General features: G+C 40.1%; 1 long non-coding RNA gene and 1 other non-coding gene across 2 annotated transcripts in view; one reads left to right on the forward strand and one right to left on the reverse strand.

Annotated features, from left to right (window-relative positions):
- Nucleotides 1–9,655: 9,655 nt before the first annotated feature.
- LOC119924488 lies at nucleotides 9,656–9,792 on the forward strand. Its single transcript, XR_005449199.1, has one exon. It is a non-coding gene; the product is annotated as a small nucleolar RNA SNORA7 (small nucleolar RNA).
- A 4,040-nt stretch (nucleotides 9,793–13,832) lies between these two features.
- The window catches only part of LOC119940205, a 60,370-nt gene continuing 53,216 nt past the window's right edge, over nucleotides 13,833–20,986 (reverse strand). Inside the window, exon 3 of the long non-coding RNA XR_005454895.1 lies at nucleotides 13,833–13,922. This is a non-coding gene — a long non-coding RNA (uncharacterized LOC119940205). The remainder of the gene's footprint in view (nucleotides 13,923–20,986) is intronic.

Raw genomic sequence — 20,986 nt, forward strand, 5'->3', positions numbered from 1 at the left:
ATAGACGTTAACATTCAACAATACACTACCAAAAATTAAGATAAAGGACTTGGTTTCTTTACTTTAGTTTTTTAGGCAAACTCAGTAAAAGTTTTCCAGACTGTCATTTATTTCTTGCATTAGGTTTTAGGTTCTTTAAATGGCTTTGGTTTTCCATTGCTGAACCATCACACAAATTCCTGGAGATACATAATAATAATAGCAATCTGTATAAAGGCAAAGCAGACTAAAAGTCATAACTGTTAAGAAGTTCTTCTATAAATGCTCGTGAGATTATTTAGATTAGTAAAAATGCTAACTAGGATAGTGAAAAACTCCAGAAGGATCCAATCAAAGTGAGAGACTGCTTAACATAATGACAGATGGAATTTAATGTAGATAAGAAAAAGGTAATGAATTTTGGGAGAAATAATTTAAACTTTTCATATACATTGCTAGGTTTGGAATTAGTTGAAGTTCTTGGAAAAAACTAAGGGATAATTATGGATGGAAGCATTCATTGAAGACATCTGCTCAATCTTTAGCAGCAGTTAAAGCTAATAGACTGATGGTTACATTAATAAAGGAAAGGAAAATGCCATGGAAAATATTATGACATTATACTATATAAGCCAATGCTATAATCTTACTTTGAATATGTATCAGGTTTTTTTTTTCTTTCTGTTGTAAAAGCCACAGAGGTTAAGAGAAGGCTGATGGAAACCATCAGGGTAAGTAAATGACAAAGATTTTGTTGGCAAAGATACCAAGATAAATTCTTTATGAAGAAAAGGTAAAATTGAAGCGCATTTATTAGAAATCTTTCAAATAATGATTTTTACTGGCCACATTTTGTCTACTATTAAAACGAAAGCGCATGATATAAGAATAGCTGTCAACAGCTGCTCTGTGATGAGTCTGAAATGAAGCACTGCAGGTTGTGATATATGTAGCCCAGAGCCTCCAGTATCTCTGGGGTCATTGCCCGATGACTTGGGTGACCTTCAGCCTCCACTGTGGACATATGGACCCAAATCCCAAGACAGCATGAGTTGGTCAGAAGCTCATGTAATGATCATAATAATAATAATAATAATAATAGCATTTATTAAGCACTTACTATGTGCAAAGCACTGTTCTAAGCACTGGGGAGGATACAAGGTGATCAGGTTGTCCCACAGGGGGCTCACAGTCAATCCTCATTTACAGATGAGGGACCTGAGGCACAGAGAAGTTAAGTGACTTGCCCAAAGTCACACAGCTGACAATTGGTGAAGCCGGGATTTGAACCCATGACCTCTGACTCCAAAGCCTGTGCTCTTTCCACCGAGCCATGCTGCTTCTCCAGCAGCAGAGAGTGAAGAAGGTAATCCAGGGAACAAGGTGGTAGAGCAGTGGCCTGCTGAGAGTCAATCGTAGTAGACACAAACAATCATGGCATAGGGCAAATAGGAAAGTAATTGCTCCCTCTGAGCAGAGGCTTCAGGTGAATCCTGAGATCCAGAGCAGATACAAAAGCATGTTCTTTTGGGCACCTGTAAATATATATAAAAGAGAAGCCGCGTGGCTCAGTGGAAAGAGCATGGGCTTTGGAGTCAGAGGTCATGGGTTCAAATTCCTGCTCTGCCACTTGTCAGTTGTGTGACTTTGGGCAAGTCACTTAACTTCTCTGTGCCTCAGTTACCTCATCTGTAAAATGGGGATTAAGACTGGGAGCCCCCCTTGGGACAACCTGATCACCTTGTAACCTCCCCAGCGCTTAGAACAGTGCTTTGCACATAGTAAGTGCTTAATATATGCCATTATTATTATTATTATTATGTGATAAGTGGGTAAGAACTGCATCTTGCAATGTGGGGCTAGGTTTGGACCCTTCTAGTCCCTTCTAGACTGTGAGCCCATTGTTGGGTGGGGACCATCTCTATATGTTGCCGATTTGTACTTCTCAAGCGCTTAGTACAGTGCTGTGCATGCAGTAAGTGCTCAATAAATTTGATTGAATGAATGTGACCAGTAGTAGTGAGCACCTTGTGGACAGGGAATATGTCTAACAACTTTGTTGCATTGTATTCATTTATTCATTCAATCATATTTATTGAGTGCTTACTGTGTGCAGAGCACTGTACTAAGCGCTTGGGAAGTACAAGTCGGCAACATATAGAGACGGTCCCTACCCAACAACGGGCTCACAGTCTAGAAGGGAAACTAGAAGGGAGATTGTACTCTCCAAAGTGTTAAGTTCAGTGCTCTGTGCACAGTATATGCTCAATAAATACCACTGATGTATTGATGTAGTTTTCACAACAAAGAGCTGTGTGTGTGTGTGTGTATGTGTGTGAGAAAGAGAGAGAGAGAGAGAGAGAGAGAGAGAGAGGGAGAGAAGATGAACTATGAAGTTATAGGTGTATGGTAAGGGTAGATAGAGGGGAGTAGGAGGCATGCATATCTTGTGTTTATACTGCCTTCACCACCACATAATGTTAAAATACATGGAACACCCACATAAAATTGGTTAAGATCCTACCCCATGGGTCCAGAAATTGAATTAGAAATTTAGGAAAGGCACTATCAGCCTGAAAAAAGGATTCCTAGCCTTAGGGGTAGTGCCAAAGGGGCAATGAATTATTGTCAGATGTCCATGTATAATTTGAAAACTACTTAGAGTTAGCTAAAACTTCCCCTATATTTCTACATCACACAGGATGTTCAATCTTTTCTAAAAACTGGCCAAATCTGTATTTGCAGGCATATTTTCATTTTATAACTTTTTTGTCTAGTTTTACTAAATATTTTTGACTCAAATTTGTACAGGACCTACAAGAAGCAGAGGTTGCCTTGTAGAGTCATAGCTATTATTAAAAAAAATACTAACAATTAATTCCTCTCAGAATTTACCTAAGGAACTCTGGCCTTAAAAACTTGCCTGATTGCATTACTGGGTTTTTCAGCAGTTCACAGCTTAGTTCCTTCACATCTCTGTGATCTTTGATGGCTTTAAGAGAACACAGCCTTCTCAATCATGTGATAATATACTTATAGCAATCAAAAGCAATTCTCAAATTAATAATGGACATATAGTATTAAAATACAAAAAATTATTTAAATTTTTAAAAGTATTTAAATAGTATTAGAAGTTACATGAAGGAATTTTTGTTCTGATGTCATTAAGAATGTCTGACTACAATTGATTAATGCATGAGGAACAGTTTCCATGATTACATAAAGAAAAAAATTGTCCAGGAACAACAAAACATTTTATCCTGCTATTCTCCCTTGTGTGCTCTTTTCCCAGCTTTCTAGGCAATAAAAACAGATAAGGAATAGTCATTGCACTAGGAAATCAGAAATATAAGATGACAAAACCCTTGGGCCAATCGAGAAGTGTGCTTAATATGCATTCTCACAGAAGGAAAAAAAATCCGTCTTATGGGTCATGAAATAGTGGGAATAAGCCATTTTGTATATAGTCTGAGGTGGCTACAATTTCGTTTAGTGTGACAAAGGCAAAGTTTGTCCATTTAAGCAACAAGTTGGTTCAGGATTAAAAGTACACAAACAAAGTTGACTAGGCTCTGTGATTTCCAAAATCATTCAGAAGTCATCTCCATACTGTTCATTATATGTGAAATTAACACTATTGTGGTTACCTCTCAAAACTGCAAAAATCAAACCCATGTTGCCAAGTGAACATGCAAATCTATTTTCAGAAATCAGTGAGGTTCCTGGGGACTTCATCCTAATTTGCTTTAATCCCACCCAAATTTACTTAATTCAAACAGTGGCAAAGTAAAGCTTCTCAACAATTTATTATGGCTAATTCATTATGGTAATTATCAATAAAGTTGGTGTTATTCCATCCAAACCATTTTCTCCTTGACAATATCTGAACATTCCTAATAGCCAGGATAACACTTTGAATTCCAAGTTTGATGTGTTCCTCCCACTTACTCTTGCCCTGTAAATCCAAAGAATGTAGTTTTTTCAGATACAATGTCATTAAAGGTATTTCACTTATTCACTGAAGAGCAATAATTGACTCATATTATGAGCTTTTTCATGAATTCAACTTTCCAGGAAGTAAAGCACTGATTGGTTATCTTAGTTGCTCAGTGGTTGCTCAAGGAATGGATGTTGGGAGACACCTGCAAATGCAAAACTTGGTAGGAATTCCTAAACCGTGATCAATTAAGTAGATAATGAACGGTTGTTATAGAAACAAGGATTTATGGCTTCTTGAAAACTTCACAATCTTTCTTTCAAAGACCTTGGATCACCCTTCTGTAAATTCTGAACCAGATCTTCTTAAACGTGTTTGAAGCTGATTTGAAAGGGAAAGCTGTGCAGTGAAAGAGATTTTTTTCAGACAATTTGTCACATTGAAGGGACCAAGAAAGAGGTCATTCTGTAGGCACGAATTTGTCTTTGGGTCTGAGGACCCTGTGACATCTTTAAAATTGCCAGGTTTGTTTTTCATTCATTTGTTCCTTGTGTTAAATATTAAGGACCATTTCTGGCTCTTGATGTTTCTTTCATGATGGGGGTCAAAGAAACCATATTTGAAATTTTTAGTGAGCTTTCCCATGACTCAGTTTTATGGATGGGGAACATTATTTTCTACTGTGGTAGAGTGTTTTACACTTCCAGTTATTTATAAGATAAAAGAGAAGGAATGAGATAAACCTCTATACAGCTGCTAGACTTATCCTCTTTATTGAAAAATGTATTAAAAATTTCCCAGCTTCAATAGGCAAGTTATGATTTAAAAGGCACAGCTGCCTGCCAAGCAATTGCAATGGCACCTGGCCTCCAACTGGATAGAGGTGTAAAGCATTTGGAGGATAGATTAAAACCTATCCACATTTATGTATGTGTCTATATGTCTTCAAAAGTAGACCCACACATGCACACGTACAATTTAATGGCACCACTGTTCCTTTCTTTCCTCTTCCATTCTTTTTATTATTTCATTTCATATCTGTAATTTTTAAAAAAGTGAATGTTTTATAGTTATAATGCTTATAGGGATATAATGTATTTGCATTACAAATATTTGAAATAAAAACAAAGAGTGGAGAGAAAGGAAAGATTCACTGTGCCATGAAAGTATGTATCATCAAAATCTGCAGAAATTCTAATATTCAAGGTACTACACTTGGAAATTCAAAGTACCTTCTGAAAAAAGTTGTACTTTTTATAGTGCAGAGATATAGTTAATGAATTAATTGGATTTGTACCTCTTGGTAATCTAAAAGATCCAATTTATCACTGCAATGGGTGGGTGGCAATAAATCCAAGAATGTGGAGGCTTTTACATTATGCTTTTTGCAAATTGAAATTTTTACTTAGAGATTTCCTCCACAGTTTTCAAACAGCAGCCATTCTGAGGGGGAAAATCCCTGAGAAAGAAATATCACTTGAAAAAAATGTGGAGTACTGCACCTTTTATTTCCACTGACACTCCTCCTCCCTCTAACCCACACAAGTTCTTGATCACTAAGTGCCAAAATGGTTTAGATCGCTGTAAGCGTGATGACTGGTTGTCCGAGATCAATCACACCACTCCTCATCATACAGAGGAAACGGAAGGGTCTGATCAAGGAAACCTATGATGCTATTTTGTATGAGGCTAGATGAATGATATTGAAGCTGAAGGATTTTTTTTGACAGGTAATATGATCGATTCTTTTGTTAGTTCCTAGAATCTGTTTCAATTTTAGGTACTTAAGAGCCACTTTTCACTGGAAAAGAGGGGGAGAAGTGTGTTACTAAGGTGGGTAAACTATTCATAATGAGTAATGATGCTGCCTCTCTCTTTTCTGGCCACCTTTTCCATGTGTGTTTTCTATTTAAGGAACAATGGCAAGGATGTTCTCAGGCAACACACGTTGGTGTTTGAGGCAGGCACCAGGTGGTTTTATCCATCCATGTTCATGGTCATAGGTGTTACTCCCCAAGTATGATGGGGGGTTCCCAGCTCTAAGGGAATACCAACTTGTACTTTGACAACCATTTGGATGAAAACACCTCTCATTCCAGGTCTCTGACAAAAACTAAGAGCCTCCACAGAGGTTTTATAGGAGTTAAAATTGGGTCTTCTTACCCATTAACTCTCTGAAACTTGCAATAACAGTAATAGATTTTGTAGTAGTACTGGTATAGTGCATTGTATTAAGTGCTTTGGTAGTAGCAAACAAATCAAAGAAGTAATACTTTGCCTGCCTACATTGAGCTTAAACTCTAAAAGGGAGATAGATATAAAATATTCTCAAAGAGAGTAATTAAGACAAATGATTGTATCCAAAGGTGATATAGCATTCATATAAAAGTTCAGAGAATGGGTATAAATAATTTAATACATTTTAGAGATGGCTGATGGGTTTGACTTTGAAATTCTAAGACTTTGAAAAGAATCTTTTAAGGTAGTTGTGGGAGGTGGAACTTTAAGAAGGATTTGCATGACATGCATGCAAATGGATAAAGCATGGGCCCAGAAGTCAGAAGGATCTGAGTTCTAATCCCAGCTCCGCCACTTGTCTGCTGGGTAACCTTGGGTAAAGTCACTTAACTTGTCTGTACCTCAGTTACCTCATCTCAAAATTGGGAATTAAGACTGTGAGTCCTATGAGAGTTAGGGACTGTGTCCAACCCTATTAACTTGGATCTACCACAGTGCTTAATACAGTGCCTGGCACATAGTAAGCACTTATCATATACCATAATTATTATTATTATTAATGTGGGTATGGAGAACTCAGCTCTATCTAATGTGTGTAGGGCGTTTCAAATCAGGAGAAATAGGAGATGTAAGCTATTGTGGTCAGGAATATGTCTGTTATATAATAATAATAATAATGATGATGATATTTGTTAAGTGCTTACTAGGTGCCAAGCACTGTTCAAAGTGCTGGGGTAGATACAAGGTCATCAGGTTTTCCCACGTGGGGCTCACAGTCTTAGTTCCCATTTTACAGATGAGGGAACTGAGGCACGGGGAAGTGAAGTGACTTGCCCAAAGTCACACAGCTGACAAGCGGTGGATCTGGGATTCGAACCCATGACCTCTGACTCTCAAGCCCGGGCTCTCTCCCAAGCACTTAGTACAGTGCTTTGCACACAGTGAGCACTCAATAAATGCAAATGAATGAATGAATGGAGGGAACAGCAGCAGGAGAGTCAAGAGAATGATAGAGATAGAAGATTAGCTGGGGAGGAATGAAGAGAACTGAAAAGTTGGGGTTAATTGATAGAAAGTAATTAAGGCAATAGTGAGAAGTTTTGATTTGATGCAGAGGCACACAGGAAACCAGTGGAAAGTATTGAGAGGAGAGGTGTGGGTTGAGGAATACTTTGAGAGGATGGTCCAAAGAGAAGTTTGTAGGATACTCTGGAGAGAGGAGAGAGGCCAGTGAGTGAGCTGTTGCAATCGTCTACCTGATCAGAGGTTGTACCTTGTCAGTAGTTGTTTATGTAGAAGACACGATTTCAAGTATACTGGATGTGCAAGTTGAATGACAATGAGGATGCTAAGGTTTTGAGCTTAGGGATGTCATTGACTGAAATGGGAAAGTTAAGAGGAGGGGCCTGATACTCCCAAGCACTACCCCATTTGTTCTTCCTCTCACAGTGCGCCATTCCATGCCTTGGACTCAGAATGAAAAGTTGGTCTCTATGTTTATAATCGGTAAGGTACCAAAATAAACATTCCTTTGGGATGTCAGACATCTAATCATACAGGAAAGCAATCTTTACTACGTACAACGTGTGTAGCAGCAAAATCAAGGACAACTGAATCCTGGTCCGTGTCCCCAGTTTAAAATTCATGTGGCTCTTACAGAACAGAGTCACATCTCTCATACTGTGCAACTAATAATCAATGATCTCACCTGTTCCCTGTTTGAGGAGTCTGATCACCTTTTAAAAAAATGCTCCCTTAGTATAAGTTTTCTTTATTTTGTGTCACAAACCACCTAATCATTTAGAATTGTTATATCCAGTTAGCTCTCTTGATTGAGTCCATGGAAACAGAGTGTTATGCAAAATAGTTCTCTGCAAGGAATTATTTCCCAGAGGAAATAATATATTGGATTCTCAACATCCAAAAAATTGAACAAAATATGTTTACATATTTACAGTAATTACATGATCAAATACCAATGCAAACATATACAATAAAAGTTTGTTTTCATTTTTAATACTTAATTTTCAATGCATTATCATTCATATCCTAGTCAGCAAAATGGCCTCTTCTGCTCCTACTAAAGATCTGTCATTTACCCATGCTAAATGTGTGTGATTAAAGTAAAGCTATATCAAGTTGAGGTTTTTCAGATTTTAGTCTAACTTGTCAATATATTTTGAAGGGAAGGGAAGTGCCTAAACCAATAAAACTTTACAAGATCATCTCAAGCAAAGAGAACTGCTAAGATCCAATATTATAAGTACCCCAAAGCACACTTTAATGGGGTATGGTTGAACTGAAATTTGGTAAAATGAACTACAAATTTAGACATTGTGCAAAAGTGAGTTTAACTGTTTTATATAGTGTAACATTCATTTCAGTTTGTAATATACAAATATTAAGTATATAAAATATAAGAATAACTCAGTTTCAGAAGACAGAAAAAAAATGCTAGACAACATAGCTAAATATAAATGTGATCAGGAAGGTGGTGTTTGGAATAGAGTTACAGAGAGAAGGTGATCTGAGGAACCAAGAAACTGTTCCAGATGGGACTAAGTGGGAAGGTGAGAAGGAGAAATGTGATCAGCCTGGGGTGATGTTTAGTTTGTTTTAAGATGTAGTCAAGGGTAAGGAAGAAGTTGGTGGCCCAGAGGAGAAACAGGCAAAGAGAGATGTTCTTAAATTCATGATAAAATGGTATTTCCTGGGCACATGTTCTAGCTCTCATCACATTATGGACTATGCAATCCATGATTTTTATCGAGTACTCACTGTGTGCAGAGCACTGTACTATACTCTTTGGAGAGCATTCATTCAATCATATTTATTGAGAGCTTACTGTGTGCAGAGAACTGTACTAAGCGCTTGGAAAGTACAATTCGGCAACAGAGACAATCCCTACCCAACAACAGGCTCACAGTCTAGAGTACAAAACAGAAAAGGTGTCTGACTTATTGCCCGTGCTAAAGGAGCTCACATTCTAGAAGGTTAGACAGACATTAAAATAAATTATGGATATATACATAAATGTTGTTTGGGATAAGAGTGGGGTATATTTCAGGTGATTAAAGGGTACAGATCCAAGTGCATAGGTTATACAGGAGGGAGAGAGAGGAAGGGAAATAAAGGTTTAGTTGAGGATGGCCTCTTGGAGGAGATTTGATTTTAATAGCTCCAAGACCAGGGTGTGATTTGCATAAGAAGTACTTGGTTGACTTATGAAGTTGTCTGGGGCAGCCTAACACTACTGATCACTAGGCAAAGGGGTTGAACTACTGTCCAACATGACACTGCCTCCATCTAAAGCATATGATTCTGTCCTTGTATCCGCCTCCTGGAAGTTACCCCACTGGGCCGGACAATGGCCACACTACTCCTCTGACTCCAACTCTGAGCCCCTGACTCCAACCACTGCTGGATTGCGGGTATTTATTTAGTGCTTTGTGGAATCATTTTGAAAGATTTAGCCTGATTTATATTTCATAGAGCATAATCCACTCTCAGGATCACACCTAGAGAGTTTCCAGTACTCTGCCAGTCTCGGCTATGGGAAGGAGAGTCAAGCAGAGGTATACCCATTCCATTCCTAGCTTGGGCAGTGGCTAGAAAATGGAGTACAATCTGCTACAAGTCAAATCTCACCTGTGCTGGGCAGCATAGGTTAGAGTTGAGGATGGAGACTCGAGTTTACTGCGTAGAAGAAGACAATGGTAAACCACTTCCATGTTTTTACCAAGAAAACTAAATGGATACACCATCAGAATGATTGCAGATAAAGATGGGGTATTCTGGGAGATATTTTTCCATGGAGTTGCTGTGGGTCAGCGATGACTGGACAGCAGAAGACAAGACTAGGGTATAACCTGCCAAGCCATCATGTTAATAAGGCTTTAAAAGTGGGGAGAGTGGTGGTCTGTCATATTTGAAGTGGGACGGAGTCCAACAACATTTTTTAGAAAAATGATCCGGGCAGCAGAATGAAGTAATGACCGGAAAAAGGAGAGAGAGAAGTCAAGAAGGTCAGCAAGGAGGCTGATGCAGCGATCAAGGCAGAGTATAAGTGTTTGGATCACACAGTAGTGTTCTGCATGGCTAGGAAAGGGCAGATTTTAGCAATGTTATGAAAGTTGAACTGGCAGGATTTAGCGACAGATTGAATATGTGGGTTGAATGAGAGACATGAATCAAAGACAATTCCAACACTGTGGGCTTGTGAGACAGGGAGGATGGTGATATTGTGTGTACAGTGATGGAAAAGATAGAGGATGGAAAGGGTTCAGGTGGGAAGATGAGGAGTTCCAATGGGACCATATTTTAGAAAGGGAATACCTTTGTAGTAAAAATCCAATATGAATATCTTGCCGACAGTTATTTAGGGAACCAGAATGAAAATAGGTGTAGGGAATCATGCTATGATTCAAAATTATACATTGGGAAATCATGTTTGTGACACCTAATTATCTTGAATTTACCCCAGAACTTACTACACGGAATAAGCACTTAACAAAGAGTATAATTATTATTAATAGAAAACTGAATATTTGTGTATCAGTCAGCATATGTGTATTATTAAAGTTCAGCAAAAAATCATCTCCTATAGCTGGAATTCATTAGTATTTACTTATTCACTAGTGTCTGTAACTCATATCTACTTAGCCACCACAGGTATTTGTCTTCCCAATTAGATTGTAAACCCCTTGAGGCCACAGAATGCAGCTCTTACTTTTTTGATAAGGCCTCACACAGTGTTCAGCACATAATTCAGAAAATCAGTAGATAACATTGATATGAAAACCATAATTCATAACCAACAAGGTGATTGGGCCGAATCACCCAATCAAATCCAAATCATTGATGCATTTAATTAAGGCATTTTATTTCATTCTAGAAGCAGGTCTTATTTTCCTTGGCTTCAATACATGGGGGATGTAATTGACAATAAAACCAATACCTTGGTTCATTTCTGGTTGAAAGATTTTATGTGCACCTCAAAATAATGAAGCAGCCACAATCATTGCCAAATGTGAGCCTTTTGTGGTGATTGAAAAGGCTTGGGTCTGAATCAATCAACCATTGAATCCAGAATTTGAGAGGAACAGCAAGGTGAATCTACCTTGCTCGACTATTTGGACGTCCTGCATCACCTCAAACTTGGCAGGATAGAAGTAACAGTAGTGAATAATTGAAGTGCATTGTTGAGGAAGATGGTGTGGGCTACGAACAATGAGAAATACAAGGATTTAGGAGTAGCAATTGTACCACTTTTCCCAGGAGTGGATAATTTATACCTCTCAGGGTAGCACTTGGAGAGTTTCCAGTATCCACCAGTCTTGACTACAGGAGGGAGAGTCAAGCAGAGGCATTTTCATTCCTAGCTTGGGCAGTGGCCAGTTAGTGGAAGACAATCTGCTACATGTCAGAACTTCCTTGCGCTGGGCAGCAGTGGCATGCGAGAGAGTCAAGGGCAGAGACTCAGGTTTACTGTGAGGAAGGAGGCAATAGTAAACCACTTCCATATTTTTACCAAGAAAACTCTGTGGATACACTACTGGAATGATTACAGATGGAGGTGGGACATTCTGGGAGAGATATGTCCATGGTGTAGCTGTGGGTCAGACATGACTCAACAGTGTAAGACAAAAACAAGATACTATATTCTCCAATACACTTTTTGAATGGATTTTGAAACCAAGAGAAAAGTCCCCCTCTTTCCTACCCCTCTCCATCCCCCCGCCTTACCTCCTTCCCCTCCCCATATATATGTATATATGTTTGTATGTATTTATTACTCTATTTTATTTGTACGTATTTATTCTCTTTATTTTATTTTGTTAATATGTTTTGTTTTGTTCTCTGTCTCCCCCTCCTTGACTATGAGCCCACTGTTAGATAGGGACCGGCTCTATATGTTGCCAACTTGTACTTCCCAAGCACTTAGTACAGTGCTCTGTACACAGTAAGCGCTCAATAAATACTATTGAATGAATGAATGAATGAAATGAATGATAAGTCATCATTTAAATGATCTGAGTGGTTGTTCAGAATTGACTTCCTTGTTTTAGAAATTTTCTGAAACTCATCGCAGGGGAAAGTCAATAGATACCATGATGTAGGATAGTCATTCTTTTTGGATTCCATCCAGTTACCTGAAAAGCCTAAATAAAAATGCATTTAAGGGTGGCAGGATTAATAGTAATAGTAGTAGCAGTAGTAGTAGTTGGTACATGGTTCAGATGTGCTCTGGCTAAGCTGTGATTGACTGGATTGGACTGATTGGACCAGACATTTTACAGTTTACATTTCATGTAACATTATTAAAATTTCCCTCATTTCCAGGTAATGATGATACAGTAGTAATAATAATAATGGTACTTGTTAAGTGCTTATTTTGGGCCATGCTCAGTTCTAAGTGCTGGGGCTGATACAAGTTAATAAGGTTGGACACAGTCCCTGTCCCACATAGGCTCACACTCTTAATCCCCATTTTACAGATGAGGTAAACTGAGGCCCAAAGAAGGTAAGTGATTTGCCCAAGGTCTTACAGAAGACACCTGGTTGAGCTGGGATTAGAACCCAGGACCTTCTGACTACAGGACCTGTGCTCTATCCACTAAGCCACACTGTTTCTTGGCATACAAAGAGACAATGTTTCCAAAAAATCAAAATCAGTACCCTTCCTCATCCCAAGCCCCATTATCCCAACACACTTATATCCTATACTGGCTGGGTGCAGATAGAGGCCACCTCTACCTTGCTCATGCAAGCCTGACAACTATGCTCCAAAAGCTATGGTTGTACCATAACCACCCCGATCAGAAAGGAGGAGGACAAACAAAAATCAAGGCCACAGTTGACGGCTCTTTGGGTGTCGTAGGGGTCTTTTCCACACTGGTGCCACCACTGTCCCACTGAAAGGAGATGGAGGAGGGATCCTGGGGGCCATCAATCAATCAGTAAGCAAATTTATTGAGTACTTACTGTGTGCAGACCACTATACTAAGTGCTTGGGAGAGTGCACTATAACAGAGTTGGTAGACAGGTTCTCTGCCCACAAGGAGTTTACCATTTAAAGGGTGAGACAGACATTAATATAAACAACTAAATTATGGATTTGTATATAGCTGTTGTGGGGATGAGTGTGGCAAGAATAAATGCTGCAAATCCAAGTGCAAGGCTGACAGAAGAAAAAGGGAGTAGAGGAAATGAGGGCTTAGTTGGGGAAGGCCTCTTGGAGATTAATTCATTCAATAGTATTTATTGAGCACTTACTATATGAAGAGCACTGTGCTTAGCACTTGGAAAGTAAAATTCAGCAACAAATAGAGACAATCCCTACACAACAATGGGCTCAGAGTCTGTGGGGCTGAGGGCTGGGCTCAGTGAAGGGTCACCGATCCAAATGCATAGACGACACAGAATGGAGTGGGAAGTCAGGAAGACCTCTTGGAGGAGGCGTTGCCTTAAGATTTTTAAGGGTGGAAGAGTGGTAGTCTGGCGGATATTGAGGGGGGCAGAGTTCCAGGCCTGAAGGAGGATGTGGGGAAGGGGGTCAGCAGCGAGAAAGATGAGATAAGACAAGTCAAGATAGGCTCAGTCTCCCCTGACTACAACAGGGCAGCAAACACTCCTTTGGTTGGTGCTAGGTTGGCTGCACTGTCCATCTTACCTGGAGGGCAGAGGCTTTGTCAATGCTCTTGTTGTTCTGCAGTAGATGTGGCTCCCAGGAAATCCAGTGGACACTGATACCTAGAGCCAGCCAAATCTGTTGAAACAATTAGTAATGGGTCAATCAATAGTACTTACTGAGTGCTTAGTGCAGGCAGAGCACTGTACTAAGCCCTTGGGAGAGCATTATATAGTGGGTAGATACAATAATGGGGAAGGTCTTTATTTGGCATCCAACCTGAATTTCATCTTCTATTGGTTGGGAAAATTTATGCTGGAGTTGGCCCAAAGGACCCTGCATGATGCATCAATTAATAAATAATATTTATTGAGGGATTCCTGTGATCAAAGCACAGTGCTCCAAGGCCTTGGGTAAGTACAACAGATTCCTATCCTCAAGGAGCTTACAATCTAGCATCTATGTGTGTGTGGGCGCATTAGCACCCATCCTCTATCCACCAAAATTTTAATAAGGCTTTGAAGGTGGGGAGAGTGATGGTTTGTCGGATTGGAAACGGGAAGGCTTGGATGAGGGGCCGGTGATGAGATAGGTGAGTTTGAGATAGGCATAGGTGATACAGAAGTTAAGGAAGATATTGTAGGGAGGTGGGAGGTGAGTCAGGGAAGGCTTCCTGGAGAAGGCATGATTTTAGTATGACTTTGAAGATAGGGAGTGTGGAAGTTTGATGGATATGAAGGACAAGAGAGCTCCAGGCAGGAGGTGGACAGATAGGTGATAGGTTGGCATTACAGCGTGGCTCAGTGGAAAGAGCAAGGGCTTTGGAGTCAGAGGTCATGGGTTCAAATCACAGCTCCACCAATTGCCACCTGTGTGACTTTGGGCAAGTCACTTAACTTCTCTGTGCCTCAGTTACCTCATCTGTAAAATGCAGATTAAGACTGTGAACCCCCCGTGGGACAACCTGATCACCTTGTAACCTCCCCAGCACTTTGCACATATTAAGCACTTGATAAATGCCATCATTATTATTAGCAAAGTGAGAGTTCTAAATTTTAGTAGGAAATCAGTGAAGTTCAGTAGCAGCGGGCAAGGTGATTGAGTACCCCAAAACCAGTGGTAAAGAGTTTCTCTTTTATACAGAGGGTCATACCCTCACTGTCATCACTGACCCAGAGGGGGACAAAGAAAAGGGGGGAGAAGGGCTGTTTCAGGGGGAAGAGCGTCATGTGTAGGCTGCCATCCCAAAGTATTCCAAAGTAGAAAAGCAGCAAAGAGTCTGGGGCTGGGAGTCAGAAGGACTTGGATTCTAATCCTAGATCTGCCACTTGTCTGCTGTGTGACCTTGGGCAAGTCACTTCACTTCTCTTGACCTCAGTTCCCTCATCTATAAAATGCGATGGAGACTGTGAACCCCATGAAGAACAGGGACTGGGTCCAACCTGATTGGCTTGTCTCCACCCTAGCACTTAGTACAGTGCCTGGCACATAGCAAGCACTTAAATACCACAATTATTAATACTATTATGATGACAGAAAGGAGGTGGAAAAGGGCTAAAGGAGATGTCATGGCCATGTCACTATCTTGGAAAGGGACAAAGAGGCCAGTATAGGAGGGGTTGAACCTGGATGGGCTCACTGAAATGCCCCACTTGTCTGTTCCATGGCTCTATGCACCTCAACACTAGGCCAGCGACTAAAGAATTTTAAGCCATTTAAACAGTGGATGAGTTGGGGAGAAACTGTGGTAGCTTATCTGGTCATCTTGGAGGACTTTACTGAATAAAATGGTGATTGTTATAATAATAATAATGATAATGGCATTTATTAAGTGCTTACTATGTGCAAAGCAATGTTCTAAGCACTGGGGAGGTTACAGGGTGATCAGGTTGTCCCACGGGGGGGATCACAGTCTTAAGCCCCATTTTACAGATGAGGTACCTGAGGCACAGAGAAGTAAAGTGACTTTCCCAAAGTCACGCAGCTGACAAGTGGCAGAGCTGGGATTTGAACCCATGACCTCTGACTCCAAAGCCCGTGCACTTTCCACTGAGCCAAGTGATGGTCATCTTTTGGGGGAAGCATAGTAATGACAATATTTATTGACTAACCACTTAGTGTGGTGCACTTTACTGGGTGTTTGGCACTGTACCCAGGCAGAATGGTGCAACATTGGAAATAATAATGGGGTTGGTGGTCAGAGGACTTGGGCTTTAGTCAGATTCTTGGCACTGGTCTTCTGTTTAAAGTAGGACAAGTCACAATCTCTTCATTTTCACATTTTCTCATCTGTAAAGTGGGGATAAAATATTCTCATTTAAATAGCTCTCTTCCTTCCTTCAAAGCCCTACTGAGAGCTCACCTCCTCCAGGAAGCCTTCCCAGACTGAGCCCCTCCTTTTCCTCTCCTCTTTCTCCCCTCCCTCCCTCTGTCCTACCCCCTTCCCCTCCCCACAGCACTTGTGTTTATTTGTGCATATTTATTACTCTATTTTATTAATGATGTGTATATAGCTATAATATTACTTATTCTGATGGTATTGACACCTGACTACTTGTTTTGTTGTCTGTCTCCCCCTTCTAGACTATGAGCCCATTGTTGGGTAGGGACCATCTCTATATGTGGCTGATTTGTACTTCTCAAGCGCTTAGTACAGTTCTCTGCACACAGTAAGCACTCAATAAGTATGATTGAATGAATGGATGATTGAAAACTGTGGAGCTCGTCTGGGACCAGACTGTGTCTACTCTGATTATTTTATCTACCCCAGTGGCACATTTCTTGGAGAAGCACCGGAGCCTAGTGGATAGACCACGAGCTCGGTAGTCAGACGGTCAAAAATTCTAATCCCAGCTCTGTCACCTGTCTGCTGTGTGACCTTCACTTCACTGGGCCTCAGTTCCTTCATCTGTAAAATGGAGATTAAGACTGTGAGCCTCATGTGGGATATGGACTGTCTACAATCTGATTAGCAGCGTGGCTCAGTGAAAAGAGCCCGGGCTTGGGAGTCAGGTCATGGGCTCTAATCCCAGCTCCGCCACTTCTCAGCTGTGTGACTTTGGGCAGGTCACTTAACTTTTCTGTGCCTCAGTTACTTCATCTGTAAAATGGGGATTAAGACTGAACCTCACGTGTGATAACCTGATCACCTTGTATCCCTCCCAACACTTAGAACGGTGCTTTTCACATAGTAAGCATTTAACAAATACCATCATTATTTAGAGAAGCAGTGTGGCTCAGTCGAAAGAGCATGGCATGGGAGTCAGAGGTCATGGATTCTAATCCTGGCTTTGCCACTTGTCAGCTGTGTGACTTTGGGTAAACTGCTTAACTTCTCTGTGCCTCAGTTACCTCATCTGTAAAATGGGGATTAAAACTTTGGGACAACCTGATTACCTTGTAGGCCCCCTAATACTTAGAACAGTGCTTGGCACATAGTAAGTGCTTAACAAATACTATCATCATCATCACCTTGTATTTACCCCAGTGCTTAGAACAGTGCATGGCACATAGAAATAATAATAATAATGATGGTATTTGTTAAGCACTTACTATGTGCAAAGCACTGTTCTAAGCGCTGGGCAGACACAAGGTGATCAGGTTGTCCCACGTGGGGCTCACAATCTTAATCCCCATTTTACAGATGAGGGAACTAAGGTACAGCAGAGTTAAGTGACTTGCCCAAAGTCACACAGCTGGCAAGTGTCGGAGCCGGGATTGGAACCCATGACCTCTGACTCCCAAGCCCCTGCTCTTTCCACTGAGCCACAAGGGCTTAACAAATACCATAACTATTATTATTATTATTATTGGAGCCTACTACTAAGAGAGATGAGCCACAGCCCGAGATTTCAGGATGAAAACCTACATTAAGAGATTAACTGTAGTGATAGTGGTCTAATAGAGGCATTCTTTTTCTCTTGACCCCACCAGGTGAGTTCCTGTTAGAACATGGACCATGACAAGTGAGGAGGTAGGCAGAGAGCAGCCAGTAGGATATGCCCAAAGGCTTTTGTTTGTTTGTTTTACATGCAGAACCCACTTAAAACTAAAGTGCCTGCAGCTTGAGTACTGATGCCATTCTGCAGCACAATAACCCGGTGTGGTGGTGTTTTGATAGCATCTGTAGCTTTGCCCCTAATATTAGTTTATTTTCAGGATTCCTGATTAACCTGTCCAACTCCTGCCTGGAACTCTCTTGCCCTTCATATCCACCAAACTACCACACTCTCTATCTTAAAAGTCATACTAAAATCCCCAGGAAGCCTTCCCTGACTCACCTCCTACCTCCCTACATTATTTTCCTTAACTTCTGTACCACCTATGCCCTCAAGTCCACACCCCCTAGTCATGCAGGTACTCTCCTCATCTGGACTTCATCCATACAGCACCAATGTACATATCTTCAGACTCAGTTGCTTCCTTTATCTGTAATTTATTTTTATGTAGGTCTCCCCAGCTAGACTGCAAATTCCTTAAGAGCTGAGATTGTACCTACTTTATTGTACTCCCTGAAGTGCTTACTGCAATACTCTGCAGAGTGTAAGCGCTCAATAAATATAATGATTGATTGTTTGATGGAACTCACAGAACACACCAAGTGGTTCTTTGGTCGGAAACTTTTACCACAGGTAGTCTACCACAGGCCTCCTTATTCTCAGAGCTGTGCCAATTGTACCAGACCAGAAGCAGGCCTTTATAAAGATGATACTTGCAAAAATAACAGCAACAACAATTATGGTAATATTAATAATAATAATAATAATATTAATAATGGTAATTTTAAAAAAACACCACTTTTGAGTTCCAGTCTTTTCAAACCCCATGACTGGAATGAAATGAGAACCCTAGTGAATTGAACTAGAAAGAATAGAGTTGTTAGCAGAGAAAATCCTGGGCCTGGCCTGGAGGAGCTTTTGTTTGGTGATGTAGATCTCCTAAGGACATGGGTTCTAATTATGGCTTCACTACTTGCCGGCTGTGATACTTTGGACAACTCACTGTACTGTATTTTCTTATCTGTAAAATAGGGATGCAACACCTGGTCTTCTCTTACACTGTGAGCCCCATATCAGGCAAACACTAACCTGTCCAACTTGGTTATCCTTTATCTAACACAGAGTTTAGTACAATGCTTGGCACATAATGAGCACTCAACAAATACTACTACAATAATAATAATAATACAGAATTGTTCAGAATGTAGTTTTGAATAGGACCATTCAGGTCCAAACATGTTTTTAGCAAATCAGACATTTTTGAAATCTATGCTTGGTTATCCCTTCATTTAAAAAGGCTTTTTTACTCTCTCCACTCCACTGTTGTTCCCTAACTGCAATCCCATGCCTCTTTAAGAAATTTAGGTACCCAGAACCATCCCTGCAGCAGCAGAGAGAGGCCTCAAATATCTGGGGATCAAGGATTAACAATTAAAATGACATTAATTCCAGTATGAGATGTTTTCTTTGATATACAATTCTGAAAAGGATCCAGAAAGTTTAGATACAACTCTGATCAACTTGCACATATCTGGATTAAGCAATCTTTGCTTTTGAATTTAAACTGGGCAATTGTTTACTTCTAAGAATGTGGATCCAGATTCTTAGAGTTAAACAATTGCCCAGTTTAAATTCAAAAACAGAGAATTCTCTTCACTGCTCTTTGGTTCAGGCAAAATCACACATTAAAAAGGGGATTTGGGTCTTGTAATTAGAGAGTGAATGGTAAATAAAACTAGAGGAACTATAAACCACCCTGTTTTTCGGGAAAATTTATCTTTCCAGGGAACAGATGTGCTAGACAGCAAGGGATCGGAACATTTATTACTCTTCGCCAACAAATGTTTCTCATTTTATAGGTCAAAAAACAATTAGATATAATCACATAAAGCCCTGATAAGTCAGTTTGAGTTTACTCAATCATGCTTTGGGCAGCAAAAAAGGGCCTGAGAAAGTGCATATGGCATACAGCAGGGCATACCTAGTAGTAAATCAAATACATGCTGACAAAGAAAGAAGGGCATTGAATGTATTCAGCTAAAACTCCTCATTTCAGGGCCTTCTGTGCCCTGTGCCCTATTCTCTAATCATCTGGGGAGACAGATCTGTTAAAGAGAACCAAATTAAATGCTCAGAAACAGAACAGAGGCAGAATGATTTAGGAGCAGTAAATCAGTTATACCCAGGTACATAGATCATTTGATCATCTTTGTTGCTAAAATTGATTTGGGAAACCAAAAAAAAAAAAGTCTAAAGGGCAACTGACCTAACTTGTAGGGAATTAATACAGAGTTGTGCAGTTTTCCCTTTCATTTGGAATTCTAGTGCTCAGGCACGTACATGCAGAAACAAGCAAGTCCATACTGGAATCCTTTCCTCAGAGGAACTGAGAAGAGGACCAGGAATAAGACATTTTGAATCTCTTTACCTCTCCCTATTGTTTCACATACAAAGTTTGCAGATAATGTGAATGAACTAGATGCTAAAGAATGAAAAGGGCTTTGAAAATCAAAAACTGTGCAAATACTAGTTGTACTAGTTTGTATTTCTCTATTCAAATGAAAGGAACTCTTGCAAATTGATCCTGTCTCACCTCTTAAAGGATCTGGGAGATGATTTGAGAAATAGACATGAGCAGAGTAAAGAAAGTATGGACAGGTTTTGGGAGTGGGGGGGATATGAAACAACTGGTTTCATTCATCCTTCTCACTTGCTTCTTGTTTCAACTCAAATCCCAGGAGAAACAACTGGGTGGCAAACAAAGAAATTCGTATACACTTCTCAATCAATGGAAATTATGTATTGGGCACTAACTGTGTTCATAGCACCGTACTAAGCTCTTGAGAGAAAGCAGTTGGGTTAGTAGACCTGATCCCTGATCCAAGCAGTTCACAATCTAGGGGAGAAGATAAATGAGCATAGAGATATGTACATAAGAGCAAGGGGAGATTGAAATGCATATACAAGTGCAATGGGATAAAGGGTAGTGTGTAATGATGTGTATATAGCTATAATTCTATTTATTCTGATGGTATTGACACCTGTCTCCTTGTTTTGTTGTCTGTCTCCCCTGCTAGACTGTGAGCCCATTATTGGGTAGAGACCGTCTCTATATGTTGCCAATTTGTACTTCCCAAGCGCTTAGTACAGTGCTCTGCACACAGTAAGCACTCAATGAATACAATTGAATGAACAAATGAATAG

This window comes from Tachyglossus aculeatus, chromosome 2 (genome assembly GCF_015852505.1).
Source record: "Tachyglossus aculeatus isolate mTacAcu1 chromosome 2, mTacAcu1.pri, whole genome shotgun sequence".
Taxonomy (NCBI): domain Eukaryota; kingdom Metazoa; phylum Chordata; class Mammalia; order Monotremata; family Tachyglossidae; genus Tachyglossus; species Tachyglossus aculeatus.